At 44.3% G+C, this 17648-nt stretch overlaps 1 non-coding gene across 1 annotated transcript; it reads right to left on the reverse strand.

Annotated features, from left to right (window-relative positions):
• Window positions 1–15856: 15856 nt before the first annotated feature.
• Window positions 15857–15929, reverse strand: trnac-gca (transfer RNA cysteine (anticodon GCA)). Its single transcript has one exon. It is a non-coding gene; the product is annotated as a tRNA-Cys (tRNA).
• Between the last annotated feature and the right edge of the window lie 1719 nt (window positions 15930–17648).

Raw genomic sequence — 17648 nt, forward strand, 5'->3', positions numbered from 1 at the left:
CAGATCACTTGATCAGCACTCCATCCACGACTTTAAATATTCACTTCCTGCACCACCAGTGAACAGTGGCAGCAGTGTGTACCATCTACAAGATGCACTGCAGCAACTCACCAAGCCTCCTTCGACAGCACCTTCCAAACCTCCAACCTCGACCACCTAGAAGGACATTGGATGAATGGGAACACCACCATCTGCAAGCTCCCCTCCAAGTTACACACTGTCCTGACTGGGAACTGTATCACCATTCCTTCACTGTCACTGGATCAAAATCTTGGAACTCCCTTCCGAACAGCACTCTGGGTTTACGTACAACACATGGACTGCAGCAGCTCCAAAAAGGCAGCTCACCACCACCTTCTCAAGGGCAATTAAGGATGGACAATAAAGGCTGCGTTTGCTGACAACGCAACCACTAGGTGGCACAACTCGCTTTCTCCCCCTGCTTTGCACCGGCCGCTTCCACCCTCCATAGTCGCTCGCTCCAGAACTCGCTGCTCCCCCCCCTACTTCCCTGGCCGATTGTCTCCCGATCATGTCACCCCATTCTCCAGTCGTTCGCTCCCTCCCCACCCCCCTCCCCTCCAGCCACTAGCTCTAGGCTGCGCTGCTTCCCATCTCTCGGCCACTTGCTCCCACGTTTGTCCAGTCTCCACGCGCCGCCCGAAGAAGCAAGGTGGGCTGCAAAGTGTGACGTAGAAGTGAGTAGTGAGTGGCCCAGAGGAGGGAAGTGGCATGGCCTAGAGCTGGCGGCTGGAGCGGGGGTTGGGGGGCAGAGAGCAAGCGGCCATAGAGCTGGATGACGCGAGTGGGGAACAATTGTCCAGGGGAGCATCGAGGTGCACAGCGAGCGGCTGAGGGGAGGAAGCGTCGAGGCCTGGAGCGAGTTGCCGACGGGGGAGAGCTCCAGCCTCAAAGTCTCCTATTCAGCCGCTTCCTCCAGCTGAGTGAGGGGCTGGATACCTGATGACGCTTTAGCGCACATGTGCGAAGATGGACCAAGCACGGATATGCGATGATGTTGGCGCTGCGCAATGACATCATCCTCCACATGTGCCACTTAATCCTGGCAAGATGTAGCTGTGCCTATGCACAGCTTGGCACAGTCCGATGATGTCAGCGGGCCGCTCCGTTGATAGGAATCACATTGTGTCAGCAGTGCCCACATCCCATGAAAGAATAAAAAAGAGATTTACCACAATGGTAGCAGGGTGAGGGATTTCAGTTATGTGGAGAGATTGGAGAAGCTGGGGTTGTTCTCCTTGCAGCAGAGAAAATTCAGAAAAGATTTGACACATTTGTTCAAAGTCATGAAGTTCTTCAATAGTTTAAATCAGGAGAAACTGTTTCCAGTGGTAAAAGGGTCAGTAAGCAGAGGACACAGATATCAGGTGATTGGCAGAAGAACCAGAGGTGACATGAAGAACCATTGTTTACACAGCAATGTGTTGTGATTCAGAAAGAAAAGACTTGCATTTATATAGCACCTTTCAAGACCACTGGACATATCAAAGCCCTTTGTAGACAATGAAATACTTTTGAAGTGTTATCACTGTTGTAATGTCAGAAATGCAGCAGCTAATACCCACAAACAGCAATGTGATAATGACCAACTGATCTGATTGAGGGTCAAATGTTGATCACAACACCAGGGAGAATTGCTCTTCACTTGTTTGAAATTGCAGCATGGGATCTTTTACATTCACCCAAACATGCAGACCAGGTCTTGGTTTAACATCACACCTGAAAGGCAGCACCTTCAACACCCTCAGTGCTGCACTGGAGTGTCAGCTGTGAAATCTGAACCCAGAAGCTTGTGATTTCGAAGTGAGTGTGACCAACTGAGCCACAGCTTTTACCTGAGTCTCAATCCTTCTACCAACAATTTCTATCGGGTCTGTCACGACCCCTCATGATTGTGAACACCTCTATCAAATCTCCTCTCTGAAGAGAACAACCCCAGCTTCTCCAATCTATCCACATAACTGAAATCCTAACCACATGTTTCAGAAATCGATTTTTCCTCAAGTTCCTTCTGGTTTTGTGAGTCACCTTAAATCTATAACCTTCGGTTATTGACCTTTCAGCAGTTAGAAACAGTTCCTCAGTATTTACTCTACCTCAAACCTTCAAGGAAGCTCTGCAAAGTAACTGAAAATCAAGTTGTCAGAAGTGGGATTTAAACACATGCCTCCAGTGAAAGCTGCAATCTGAACAGAGAAGCTGAAACCGCTCAGTCACCTCAACTGTTCAGACCTTTTTGACCTCGTCCGCACTTCTGTACTTTGAAAGGTTCACTCAGTTCAGGAACTTGTTCAATGTTGCTGGAATGCTCAGTGACTGGGATATTAACTCCCCCGGGTTTTCCTGAGCTTGTTCTCGGTGTATGGGGATGTTTATCCTGGGCTGTGGAATCTTGCATCCCTGTAATGGACATTAACCCACTGATTGAATCTGTATTCACTGCTTTCCACTGGTGCTGGGTAATTGCAGAGTGTGGGGCCGGAATGTTGCTGCTTGTCCCGGCCTCACTAACTCTGGGAAAGAGTGAATAATTGATGCATCTGTTTCTGTATCTGAAATGTGACTTCGATCTGCTGTTATTAACCGAGGCAGCGCTGCAGAAGGATACGTTAATAATCTCTCACTAATCAACTGCAAACAGTCAGAATGTGTAACTTTGAGCAGCGCTTTCTGCACCGTCAGGGCTGGAAAGTTGAGGGAGGGAGAGACACTGACAGCATCTGAGTGCATACAGCACTGTACAGAGAAAGAGCCAATATACCGGGGCTGAGACACAGTGCATTTCTTCACATTTAATCACAATAATATCCACAGTCAGTAGCTGAAAATGATGAAAAACCGAATAGCAAAAGCAAAATTAAGAAATGTAAGTAATTATAGATTAGCTGATCAGCTTTCACTGTGTTCCCTGGTAGTCACCTGTTTTATATTCAATGCTGTTCCCACTGTGGCCAGGGAATGATTTCTTCTCAAAGGCTGAACATTAACAAAACTGCTTGTAATTTAAAATCTTTTAAAAGTCATTCCATGGAGCGAATGGGGCAAAGTCAAATAACTGCACCAATTATAGGAGAGCTGGTTGGTGATGACGTGGATGTGTCTGCAGTGTGCAGGACCAGACTGTTTCTATAGATTCACAATGAATGTTCCATCTTTATTTATAACAGTAAAACTGATAGTGGACAATGGCTATTCTGGTTGCAGCAACCTGAAGCTTTAACTCATTAACACCCTACTTTAGGGTAATTTAGAAAGCACAACATGCAGCTCTGTCAGTTAGTATGTTTGTTTGTTAACCCACAATTTGATGGTTCAAGCACATAAATGGATGAGGCTTTATTAACTTAAACTCTTCTACATCTGCTATATTACTCTTGCTGTTGATTTTTCAAAGATAAGGTTCATCAAGTCTTTCTTTATGAAATCCATGATGACTGTTTTATTATTTTTCATTTCCATCTGTATTTTCTACTTTGGAGGATTACAGGATATTATCATTTTTTTAATTCATTCATGGGAGGTGGGTGTCGCTGGCTAGGCCAGCATTAATTATCCATCCTAATTGCCTTGAGAAGGTGGTGCTGAGCTGCCTTCTTGAACCACTGCAGTCCATGTGCTGCTGTTATGAAGAGAGTTCCAGGATTTTGACCCAGCAACAGTGAAGGAACGGTGATACAGTTACAATTCAGGATGGTGTGTGGCTTGGAGGGGAACTTGCAGGTTGTGGTGTTCCCATGCATCTGCTGCCCTCGTCCTTCTAGGTGATAAAGGTCGCGGGTTAGGAAGGTGCTGTCTCAGGAGCCTTGGCGCATTGCTGCAGTGCATCTTGTGGATGGTACACACTGCTGCCATTGTGTGCCAGTGATGGAGGGCATGAATGTTGTAAATGGGGTGCCAATCAAGCGGGCTGCTTTGTCCTGTTGAGTTTCTTGAGTATTGTTGGAGCTGCACCCAGCCAGACAAGTGGAGAGTATTCCATCATACCCCTGACTAATGTCCAGGCTTTGGGGAGTCAGGAGGTGAGTTACTTGCCGCAGGATTCCTAGTCTCTGACCTGCTCTTGTAGCCATAATATTTATATGGCTACTGCAGTTCAGTTTCTGCTCAATGGTAACCCCCAGGTTGTTGAGAGTGGGAGATGCAGCGATGGCAATGCCATTGAATGTCAAAGGGAGATGGTTAGATTCTCTCTTGTTTGGGATGGTCATTGTCTGGCAGTTGTGTGGTGAGAATCTTATACATCTTTATTGTAGGGTACTCTATTGTACTGTTGAGTGACTACACTTTAAAAGTCCTTCCTTCATTGGCTGTAAAAGGGTTTGCAATGTTCTGTGGTCGTGAAATGCAAGTCTTGCTTTTTCCATTGTTATCAGTGTCATTGTGATCAAAAGATAGGATTCATGAGCACAAAGTTTAAATCAATTTTGATTAAAATAATGTAAAAGCATCTATATTTTTGCACTGTACTTAATAATCTCCATCTTCCTATCCTTACCAAGTACAATGTCTTTGACCCTGAAATTGATTCCACAATCGCAGTCCCTCAGACAATTTCAGCTCAGTTCTGATGAAAGGTCACAGCTCTGAAAAGTTAACTCTGTCTCTCTCTCCACAGATGCTGCCAGACCTGCTGAGTATTTCCAGCATTTTCTGTTTTTATTTCAGATTTCCAGTATCAGCAGTATTTTGCTTCTGTGTTACTTTGAAAGTTAAAACTGACCCACCTGTCTACAATTCACACTGGGGTCTCCCATGAAATGATTCTGTATAATGTTGATGTAATGAATACAGACTCCGAGCACAGAGCTTCCTGTGGGGAATTGGGGATATGAAAACCAGCAGACTCTGCAGGAATTTCCACTGGGAGCACAAATTCACAAAATCTACCTTTTATATATCGATTCATTTTGATTGTCCTTCTGGAAAATTATTTTGAAGCAATTTAAACATCAACCCACAGCTCCATGACTGGGTCAATTATGAGGTCATCCTCTGACAGGTCATGTGACAGCTGGAGCCACAAGACATCAGAACCAGATTTGTGACTGGATTAAAACCCGGAATCCTGTCCCAATGGCTTTTCAAATAAAGCTGTTGCTGTTTGAAAACACAGCAGTTCAACTTTCTGCCTGACCATGAGGGGAGCGAGGGAGAAATTTACAAAACTAAATCCTTTTACAAAATAGTTCAAAAACCATTCACTGAAAAATCATGTGAGGATTCATCTGCAGTAGAGAAACAAGCAGAATACAGAAAGTACAGAGGAGAGCTGAAAAAGGAAATGAGATCAGCAAGAGAATGTATGAGAAAAGATTAGCAGGTCACATAACTGGGAACACTGAAGTCTTTTACCAACATATGGACAGTCAATGAAAGGGTGGGTCAATAAGGAGATCCTGTGGAGGCAGAGGGTGTGGCTGAGGTACTAATTAAGTCCATTTCATCTGTCATCACAAAACAAACGGGTGCTGCAAATGTCACAGTAAAGGAGGAGGAAGTGGAGAATTTGTCGGGGATGAAAATAGTTAAAGAGGAGACAATTACAAGGTTTGCAGTGCTCACAGTAGAAAAGTCACCCGGTCTGGATGGGCTGCATCCTGGGTTGCTGAGGGAAGTCAGGGTGGAAATAGCGGAGACTCGAACCACAATCTTTCAATCCTCCTTGAATGTGGGAATGATGCCAGAGGACTGGAGGATGGAGGTAAGCTTGGGTAGTTCGATCTCAGTTTAACTTGACCATTTTTATCATGTATCCATTGTCATAACTAACAACGTTAAGAAAGCCATTTTATAATGAAGACATGACCAAAGGAACCATTTTGTGTTCAGTACTAACGTTTATATCCTGTATAATTAATGAGTAGCTACCCATCCTGAAACAGATGATTGTAAACGTAATGAACCTTGATTGAGTTATAATTAATGAATCAATAAACATTTTAGAGAGAATGGGTTTTCATTTAAAGTTAGTTCAATCTAATTACTGTGAGTTTCTGGGTCTGTGTGGGAAAGGACAGTTTCAGCTAAATGTATTCAATCAATGGACCTTTCTCGGACCCCTGATAAAACCCATGGTATGGTACATCGTGACCTTCAAGAGTCTAGATTTAATGAACAGGAAACTTGTTTCAGATCAGATTGGGAGACAGTGTGAAACCACTCCATTGTACTCATGTCTGAGATTCTGAGGACAGGTGACTGTTAGTGGAAGACATTATTAAGAACCAATTAAATGTACCTCGCAACAGCTAGGACCAATTATTATTTTACATGGTGGTGTGATGGCCATCCAGGGGTTAAAAGTAGAGATCTTGTAAGGTTTCAGTGTGCAGGAACACTAGAAGATCTCAGGGGTAAAGACTCAGATCATCAACCAAGTTCTCCATCTGACGAGGGATCTAGACTGGACAAAGAGGACCGTGACACTCTGAGACCAAGCTCGACCAGTCCCCAGAGCTGTAAAGTTATATTCCCCAAGTTTGTTAAGTATAATTTTACTTTCAATCATTAAGTATTATTTTACTCTCAATAAAAGTTCTGGACTTATTAATCAAGTATCCTGTTGCTTTAATTGGTTAAAGTCATGCCCAAAGTGATTGTCTACAATAGACTTTTCAGAATTAAAAGATAAGTCTGCAAGGGTTGTGAATATTACAGCCCTGTTTAAAAAGAGAGATAAACCCAGGAACTGCAGACCAATTAGCCTAATGTCGGTGGTGGGGAAGCTTTTAGAGACAATTATCCAGGAGGAAATTAACTGTCACTTGGTAGAACATGGGCTGATAAATGACAGCCAGTACAGATTGGTTAACAGAAGATTGTGTCTGAAATAATTAATGAATTAATTTCTTTGATGAAGTTTCAGAGAGAGTTGACGAGGGTGGTGAGGTTAATGGTACGTGTCTGGACGTCAAAATTGTGTTTGAAAAGGTACAATAAACTAGACTTGGGGCAGCACAATGGCACAGTGGTTGGCACTGCAACCTCACAGTTCTCGCAACCCAGGTTCAGTTCTGGCTACTGCCTGTGCAGAGTTTGCAAGTTCTCCCTGTGGCTGTGTGTTTCTGCTGGGTGCTCCGGTTTCCTCCCACAAGCAAAGACTGCAGGTTGATAGGTAAATTGGCTGTTGTAAATTGCTCCTCGTGTAGGTAAGAGAATGGTGGGGATGTTATAGGGAATATGGGATTATGGTGTAGGATTACTATAAATGGGTGGTGGTTGGTCAGCACAGACTCAGTGGGCCGTTGGGCCTGTTTCAGTTTTGCATCTCTCTATGACTTGCTAACAAAATTCAAGCAGATGGGATTAAAGGGGCAGTGGCAGTGTGGATCCAAAATTGGCTGCAGGGTAAAAAGTAGGGTGAATGCTTGTTTTTCAGAATGGAGGGAGTAATACAGTAATGTCCTTGTTGTTGCAATATGTTCAATGTCAGACCCCGAGCTGTCCGAGGGATGGGGCAATTTGTGATGTTCCTGTGGTTGCAATATTTGCAGTGTCTGACCTTGATCTGTCACAGGGACGTGGCATTTATGAGGTCCCTGTGGGGTGCTGTTTGTTTGGTGTATCACACTGACCTGTCCCAGAGAACGGGAATGTTGTGATGTCCTTGTGGGTTGCAATCTGTTCAGTGTCTGACTCTGATCTGTACCAGAGATGGGGCAGTGTGTGATATCCTTGTGCATGTCATACAGGCCCACTGGTGTGTGGTTCCATCCTGATGCCAAGAAACAGAGCCCCATCTCTGGGCAAAAAGTCTCACTTCTCAAGGGGTGTCTGGAGAAGACACAGTGGCGCAGTGGTTAGCACCGCAGCCTCACACCTCGAGTGACCCGCGTTCGATTCTGGGTACTGCCTGTGCAGAGTTTACAAGTTCTCCCTGTGACTGCGTGAGTTTCTGCCGGGTGCTCTGGTTTCCTCCCACAGCCAAAGACTTGCAAGTTGACAAGTAAATTGGCCATTGTAAATTGCCCCTAGTGTCGGTAGGTGGTAGGGGAATTGAGGGGATGTGGTAGGAATATGGGATTAATGTCGGATTAGTATAAATGGGTGGTTGATGGTTGGAACAGACTCGGTGGGCTGGAAGGACCTGTTTCAGTACTGTATCTCTAAATAAATAAATAAGAAGGCTGAGGCAGTAAACCTGGACAGTAAATCCGGAGTGGAGTCCTGGGGGCGGTTACCTGTGACTTATCAGGCAGTTTTCCAGCAACTCCTGCAACAGAACTGGTAACAAACAGTACTGGTTTTTCCTTTCCTTTGGACAATACGAGCAATGCTGAGAGGGGGTCCTGATGCTCAGGGTCTCCATACTGTTTGCCCAGGCCTGTGCCCGAGAGAGGACACTCCAGCTTCGTGGTTAAACATGAGCACAACCCGGGAATAAACAGTTACTGATTATAAGCTCTCATTCAATTGGTGTAGAGTATGAGGGCCAGGGGTTACTTCGGACAGTGGGAGAGCTCTTAGTGTCTCATTGGATAGCTACCATTCACTCCAAGCTGGGCAGCCCCCAGTCAGTTAGGTGCTGTGAAGCCACGACCTGCTTGCTTCAATGGGTGCTTGGAGCTTGGAGAGTCATCTCTCAACAGACGGATTGATAATCTATGCACCAAGAAAAACAAACTCAACAAAGAAGACACCAGTCCTTCGCATCACAAGCTGGAATGTGAGGACCATGTGTCCTGGCCTTACCGACAACCTTCTGCAGGTTGATGACACACACAAGACAGCTGTGATCGACAAGGAACTCACAATGCTCAATGTGGACATTGCTGTGCTGCAAGAAACTAGTCTCGTTCAAAGTGGATCCCTCAAAGAGAAACACTACACCTTCTTCTGGCAGGGGAAAGCCCAAGAGGCAACTCGTGAGCATGGAGTGGGTTTCACAGTAAAATACACTCCACTTCAAATGAGTGAACCACCCACAGTAGGCTCAGAGAGACTTCTTACTTGTCAACAAGTGTGGGCCCAGTTAATCTCATGTGCATCTATGTCCCGACACTCACCTCCACCCCAGATGTCAAGGATCAATTCTATGTGACACTTGACACTGCCATCAGTAGAATTCCCAGCACTGAGGGACTGTACCTTCTAGGAGACTTCAACACAAGCTTGGGTACTGACTACACAGCTTTGCCAATGTGCATAGAGCACCAGGGGATTGGCAAGATGAGTGAAAATGGACAGAGGTTGCTGGAGCTATGCTGTCACCATGGATTCTGTGTGATGAACAGCTACTTCCAGGTCAAGCTGTGCTACAAGGTGTCCTGGAGACATCCTAGATCATGCCATTGGCACCAGCTAGACCTTATCTTCACCAGACATAACACCCTCAGCAGTGTCCTCATCACACGCAGCTATCACAGCGCTGACTGTGACACTGATCACTCCCTGGTGTGTAACAAGGTCAGGCTTCAGCCAAGGAAGCTTCATCCATCCATGATAAAAGCTCGTCTTCTGATCAACACTTGCCGAACCACTGATCCAGAAAGGACCCAGGAGTTCCTCAACATCCTCGATCAGGCTCTTTCAGACAACAATGCTCAAGGCCTCAGTGCAGTGTCAAAGTGGAATCATCTGCACACCACCATCTATAACTCTGCACTCACTGTGTATAGGAAAAGAGATGGGAGGAATGCTGACTGGTTTGAGGCTTATTGGACTGAAATGGAGTCAGTTACTGCAACTAAGAGGAGAGCCCTCATGAACTACAAACAAGTCCCCAGCAAACAACATCTAAATGCCCTCAGAGCTGCCAGAGACAAGTCTCTGCAGACTGCTCGGCACTGCACCAATCAATACTGGTTAAAACTCTGCTGATGAATCCGGGGATGCTATGTTTGAAGGAATTAAGAAAGCAATGGGCCCAGTAGTAACTAAATCAGCACCTGTTGAAGACAAAGAGAGGGGTGATCATCACTGAACCTAACAAGCAGATGGAAAGGTGAGTGGAGCATTATCTTGAACTCTACATAACGGAGAACATTGTCATTGAAGTAGCTCTCAGTGCCATTCCAGACTTCCCTGTCATGGAGGAACTGGACAGTGAGCCCACCATAGTCCAGCTCAACAAGGGCTCAAAACATGCGTGATGCAAACATTGTCACCTTGTACAAAATTAAGGGGGATCGCAGTGACTGCAGCAATTATCGGAGCCAGCTACTCAGTTCCACTCACCTGCTCGATCCCTTTCCTCCTGCAAGTTCCTTTGCTTCAGGTATCCATCCAATTTCTTTTTCAAATCATTGATTGTCTCTACTTCCACCACACTCGTGGGTCAGGACATTACCACTCACAGCATAAAAAAATTCCACCTCAGCCAAGGATGGGAAATATTTATATCTTCTCTATTTAGCTTATTCCCTATCTCTACGAGAATAGAATGGCAGTCAACATGAAAGGGAACCCAAAAATCTTCGAGCAGTATATAAATAATAAGCAGGTAGTCAGCGGTGAAGTGGGCCCCATTAGGGACAAAGAGGGTAATATATACTTAGAGCTGCAGGGCAATGTTAATCTAGTTAATAAGTACCTTGTATCAATGATCACTAAGGAAGTGGAATTTGACAAAATATCAGGAGAAGTGGAGAGTGTAGAGGCAATGGAGAGGGTACAAATTGAGAGAGGGAGGTACTGAAAAGGCTGGTTATGCTTCAGAAAGATAAATTACCTGGTCCGGATGGCTTGCATCCCAGATTGCGAAAGGAAATGTGGATGCAGATAACAGAAAGGCTTGCTATAATCTTCCAATCTTCCCTGGATACAGGGGAGGTGTCAGAGGATTAAACAGTTGCAAATGTGACACCCTTATTCAAGAAAGGGTGTAAGGACAGTCCGGCTAACTACAGGCCAGTTCGATTAACAGCAGTGGTGGGTAAGGTTTTAGAAAGAACAATCAGGGAAAAAATCAACAGTCACTTGTAGAGGTTTGAGTTAATTAAGGAGAGTGAGCATGGATTTATAAATGGGAGTTCATGCTTGACTAATCTAACTGCATTTTTTGATGAACTAACAGAGCAGGTTTATGAAGGGAATGCAGTGGATGTTGTTTATATGGATTATAAGAAACGACACATAAAAGGTGATTAACAACATTGAGGTTCATGGAATAGGAGGGTCAGTGTCCAATTGGATAGAAAATTGGCTTAAGGACAGAAAACAGCAAGTCGCAATAAATGATTCATTCTCAGACTGGAAGGTTGTCGACAGTGCTGTTCCCCAAGGGTCACGTTTGGAACCACTGCTTTTTACTTGCGACAGATAAATGACTTGGATCTTGGAATATGGAGTAGAATCTCAAAATATGCCGATAACACCAAACTTGGAGAAGTGGCAAACAGTGAGGATGAAATGAACCACCTGCAACAAGACAGTGATAGGCTAGCAGAATGGGCAGACAGGTGCAGATGGATTTTAATAGTGACTAGTGTGAGGTGATGCATTTTAGCAGAAGGAATAGGGAGAGGCAATATATACTTAATGGCACAGTTCTAAAGAGTGTGCAGGAATAGAGGGACCTGTTCACTGAACAATGAACAACGTGAACAATTACTTCTTGTTGTGTGCTCTCAGATTTGTCACCTTCACTGTACTGGAGTGAGGTGACATCTACTGGCAGGAAGCAAGAACTGCAATCAAGCAGCAGAAATTCCATCGTCTGTCAGGGTGAAAGAAACATTGCAATTTGAGGAAATAGTGAATGGGTTTGATTGGGTTGGTGGAGACATGGTTCCACTTGTGGTGGAGTCCAAAGCAAAGGCCAGAAATATAAAATTGTCATTATTAAAAGATATGAGGAATTCATGATAAATGTATTTAGGTAGTGAGTGGGTGAAATCTAGATAAAATAGAAAGTGAGATTGGGTGGACAGAAGCAGTGTGAAAGGATGGCTCAAACAAAAGGTAAACGCCCTGAAAGGTGAACTCTGTTTCTCTCTCCACAGATGCTGCCAGAGTTTCTGAACATTTCCAACACTTTCTGTTTTTATTTCAGAATTTGCAAGATGTTGCTTTGCTCTGAAAAAAAAATGGATGGTCGGCTTTGGCTGCCAGTGAAATTCCACAGGAGCTAAAAGGAAGTTCTGATATCAGTGGCATGTTGATCTAGGGGTATGATCCTTGCTTAGGGTGAGTGATTAATTAATGTGTGAGAGATCCTGGGTTCAAGTCCTTCTTCTTTGGCATTTTTAGTTTCAGGTCATTGATTGGTTTCGGCCTTGCAGAAGGCGGAATTGATTTCCATATGGAGCCTGCTTGAGGACCAGAGAGCTGGATTCAAAGAGCTTGATTAACTAAATGAACAGATAGCCAAGTGGGAATATAAAGTTGTTGCAGTAATTGTGACCTGACTCCAAAAACAACAGGACTGGGTTCTGGACTGGAATGGAATGGAATTCTTCAGTGTTTCTGTTGTTTGGCTTGCATTGACTCATCGATTTTCTTGTTTTTCACTTTGTCGATGCCTTTGAATAATTGTGGATCCTTCTTCAGATTGTCATCTTTCACCAGGTAGTTCTGACCTCTGATGATGTTGATCGTAATGAGCTTCAACTCACTGATAGTTTTGGAACTGAACAGATTTCCTTTGCTTGAGTCTACAACATGGAACTCAGTCTGACATGTGGACCCATGGGAGGATTTGAATGCCACCCCTGCGTTGGAGAATACAGTTGCATCCATCCAATAAGAGACCGAGTAGAAGTGACAGTTCAGTCAGTCAAACATTAAACTTTTAATTTCAGGGTGGTGAGTTTGAGTGCCATTTTGTTTTTTCCTTTTTTAAGGCTTCATTAGCAGAGAGTACAAGGAGTGTTTGAAATGAAATTCAGCAAAAGTGTGAGAAAGTCTCACTTTGATTCGGGACTCATCTCTCTGCAGCATCTCGCTGTGAAAGATTGAACTTCATCTCATTTCATTCCCAGCTCGGGGTCAGTGCGGCTCAGTGGGACTTCTGGCTGTCTCCTGCTTCACAATCCATCAGTGCTGAGCAAGCAATGGGGAATATTATTCACGGCTCTGTAACCTGAGGACACCGATTTAAGGTGAATGGCAAAAGAACCAAAGGCAACATGAGGAAAAACTTCTTTTGCACAGCGAGTGGTTAAGATCTGATATGCACTGCTTGAGAGTGTGATGGAGGCTGATTCAACCATGGCTTTCAAAATGGTATAAGATAATTATCTGAAGTGGAAAAATTGCATGTTTTCATGGAATACATGAGTCTGTGGCATGAGCTGAGTTGCTCGTGCATAGAAGCAGCACAAGCACAATGAGCTGAATGGCTTCCTTTTGTTCTGTAACTATTCTATGATCTATGATTCTTTTCAGAGTGAAATCAACACTCACATGCAAGAAACTGACAGGTACACTGTAAACTTCGCATTACCAGACAAGAAATTGACAGATACATTGTGAAACCCACAGTCACGTAGCAGCAGTTGGCAGGTAACGTGTAAAAATCTTTCTTTCATATCCCAACTGCAAGGTACAAAGGAAATTAGGTACAAACCCAGGCTCACACTTCAAAGACTGAGAGATACAAAGCAAAACACATACTCACCTACAAGTACAGAGACGAAGACACACTCAGAGGAGGTGCAGATTAAAGACACATGCATGTAACAGAAACTAATAGGGATAGAATCAAACCCTTTCTCACTTCTCAGAAACTGATAGATATAGACAAAAGCTGATGCTCACATACAAGTTGTTGAAAGATAGCAGAAACAAACAAGTACTGAATAATACCCACAGTCACAGACCAAAAACTGAAATATACTGAGGTAAACACCACTTTCTCACACCAGAAACTCATGGCTGCAAAGTGAAGCTGACTCTATCCTGCCAGGCACTGACAGGTGCAAAAGAAAACACTCACGATGATTCCAGGTCATGAAATGTACGTAATAAAACCTTTCAGCTGAAAGAATAGCATTAATGACAGGTGTGATACCCAGAATGCTCAGCGGCCTAGAATCCGCCCTATCTGTGACAGGAGCGGGGCGCGCAGGCTCGGTAGGGAGCTTTGTCAGCAGCTCGAGCTGCGGGTTCGGAGTTGGAGCGGGATATTCACAAAGTGCGAGAAGACTTTGCGGGCTCACACAGCTGGAGCAGGGCCTCAGGGCCACAATAAGATGGAACAATCCCATCTGTATCCCTGCGGATGGCGGTGGTGAAGCTTTTCCCGGTGAGGCTTCCCGAAACGGCGTCCATAAATGGAGAAGAATTGGGGACTGGTCAGGGAGCGTCTCTAAATGAATAAAATTTGGGTACTGGTCAGGGAGCGTCTGTAAATGGATAAGAATTGAGGACTGGGCAGGGAGCGTCTGCAAATGGATAAGAATTGGGGGACTGGGCAGGGAGCGTCTCTAAATGAATAAGATTTGGGTACTGGTCAGGAAGCGTCTGTAAATGGATAAGAATTGGGGACTGGGCAGGGAGTGTCGATAATTGAATAAGAGTTGGAGACTGGGCAGGGAGCGTTTCTAAATGAATAAGATTTGGGGACTGGGCAGGGAACGTAATAAATGCTTCAGAATTGGGGACTGGTTCGGGAGCGTTTTTTTATTCGTTCGTGGGATGTGGGCGTCGCTGGCTCGATCTCAGCTCGAGTAATGTGTCCAGTTCTCGGCACCAGGCTTTAGAAAGGACATCAAAGCTTCTGAGACAGTTCAGAGGAGATTTACTAGAATGATACCATAGATGAGGGGTGTCAGTTCTCTGGACAGGCTGGTGAAGCTGGGATTGTTCTCCTCAGAGTAGAGAAGGTTAAGGGAAGATTTAATAGAGGTGTTCAGAATCATGAAGGATTTTCATAGGGTAGAGAGGGAGAAACTGTTTCCACTGTCCTGGGGGTCAGTAACCAGAGGACACAGATTTAAAATAATTGGCCAAAAATGTCAAGGGGAGGTGAGGAGAGATCTTTTTACCCAGTAACTGATTCGGATTTGGAATGAATTGTCTGACAGGGTGGTGGAAACAGATTCAATTATAACTTTCATAAAGGAATTGGACAAATATTTCAAAGTGAAATTCTCCAGGATTATGGGGAAATAGGCAGGGGGTTGGACTAATTGCATCTTTTTGTCAGAGAGTCAGCAGAGGCACAATGGGGCCGAATGGCCTCCTTCTGTGCTGCATGATTCTACGAACATAAGAACGAGGAGCCGGAGTCGGCAAGTCAGCCACTCGAGCCTGCTCTGCCGTTCAATACAATCATGGCTGATCTCATCACGGCAGTTCTTGTTTCTTGCCAGTAGATGTCACTTCACTCCAATACAGTGATACAAAGTACTCATTCAGTAGATTAACATTGCCCTGCACCTCTAAGCTTATATTATCCTTTTTGTCCCTAATAGGCCCGACTCAACCTCTTACTACCCACTTATCATTTACATGCTGCTCGAAGATTTTTGGGTTTCCTTTCATGTTGACTGCCAGTCTATTCTCATAGAAATGGAGAATAAGCAAATATAGAAGATGTAAGTATTTCCCATCCTTGATGAGGTGGAACTTTTTTATGCTGTGGGTAGTAATGTCTTGGCCCACGAGTGTGGTGGAAGCAGAGACAATCGATGATTTGAAAAGGAAATTAGATGGATACTTGAAGGAAAGAAACTTGCAGGAGGAAAGGGATCGAGCTGGTGAGTGGAACTGACTGGATTGCTCCGGGGAGAGCCAGCATGGATGTGATAGGCCAAACGACCACCTTCTGTGTTGTAAATGACTCTGTGTTGTTTCTCAAATTCAATCCACTGGTGCTTGGTAAATAATTTCAAAGTAAATTGTGCAACTGGAAAATCAGAACCAAGGCAAGGGACGCAGAAGGAAGCAAAATTGCTGAAACCCGGGATTGAACCAGAAACCTTTAAATCTGCAGTTTAACGCTTTCCCAACTGAGCTATTTCAGCCCTACCTTAACAGTGGCTTGTTGTCCTTGTTTTGGAAGAAAATTCATACATTCAAGTTTTCCAAAAAATTAAAGAACACAACATGTGAGTAATATTCCCCATTGCTTTCTCAGTACTGATGGATTGTGAAGCGGGAGACAGCCAGAAGTGCCACTGAGCCGCACAGACCCCGAGCTGAGAATGAAATGAGATCAAATTCAATCTTTCATAGTGAGATGCTGCTGAGAGGTAAGAGTCCTGAATCAAAGCGAGACTTGCTTATTTCAAACACTCCCTGTACTCTCTGCTCATGAAGCCTTAAAAAAGGGAAAAACAGAATGGCACTCAAACTCACAACCCTGCCATTAAAAGTCTCATATTCGACTGACAGAACTGTCACTTCTACTCGGTCTCTTATTGGATGGATGCAACTCCAACGCAGGGATGGCATTCAAATCCTCCCATGGGTCCACATGTCAGACTGAGTTCCATGTTGTGGACTCAAGCAAAGGAAATCTGCTCACTTCCAAAACTATCAGCGAATTGAAGCTGATTACAATCAACATCATCAGAGGTCAGAACTACCTGGTGAAAGAAGACACCCTGAAGAAGGATCCACAATTATTCAAAGGCATCGACAAAGTGAAAAACAAGAAAATCGATGAGTCAATGCAAGCCAAACAACAGAAACACTGAAGAATTCCATTCCATTCCAGTCCAGATGTTTTTGGAGTCAGGTCACAATTCCAGCAACAACTTTATATTCCCACTTGGCGATCTGTACATTTAGTTAATTACAATTTTGTCGACAAGCTCTTTGAATCCAGTTGTCTCGTGCTCAAGCCAGCTCCGCATGGAAGTCAATTGCGCCTTCTGCAAGGCTGAAACCAATAGATAACCTTAATCTAAAAATGGCAGCAGACCAGGGCTCGCCCAGGACTTGAACTCGGGATCTCTCGCATGTTAATTAACCATACTCTTTAAGCGAGAATCATACCCCTAGACCAACGAGCCGCAGACAAATCAAGTTTCATGAGCTGTTGTGGAATTTCACTGGAACCCCCCAGCCAATCATCCATTTTTTTCAGATCAAAGCAACATCCTGCAAATGCTGAAATAAAAACAGAAAGTGCTGGAGATGTTCAGCAGCTCTGGCAGCATCTGTGCTGTGAGAAACACAGTTAACGTTTCAGGGCACTCACCTTTTGTTGAGCCATCCTTTCAGACTGCTTCTGTCCATCCAATCTCACTTTCTATTCTATCCACATTCGAACCATTCACGACATTACTACATTTTTCATGAATTCCTCATTTCTTTTATTAATGACAATTTTGTATTTCTGGCCTTTGCTTCAGACACCACTACAAGTGGAATCATGTCTCTATCTACCCAATCAAACCACTTCGCTGTATCCTCACATTGCAATGTTTCTTTTACCCTGACAGACTGTGGAGTTTCTGCTGCTTGATTGCAGTTCTTGCTTCCCGCCAGTAGATGTCACCTCACTCCAATACAGTGAAGTTTACAAATCTGAGAGAGACACAACAGGAAATAATTGTTCACATTATAGTGAATGTGTGGGATTTAGAAATACTAGGAGTGGAGACGAGTTATTATTGCACTCTGCTATTACATCTTTTATAATGGACTCCAGCATTTTCCCCACGACTGATGTCAGGCTTCTTTTGGGCCCCCTGATCTCGAGAGACAATGGAAACGCGCCTGGAGGTGGTCAGTGG

The sequence above is a fragment of the Heterodontus francisci genome, unplaced genomic scaffold (assembly GCF_036365525.1).
Source record: "Heterodontus francisci isolate sHetFra1 unplaced genomic scaffold, sHetFra1.hap1 HAP1_SCAFFOLD_172, whole genome shotgun sequence".
Taxonomy (NCBI): domain Eukaryota; kingdom Metazoa; phylum Chordata; class Chondrichthyes; order Heterodontiformes; family Heterodontidae; genus Heterodontus; species Heterodontus francisci.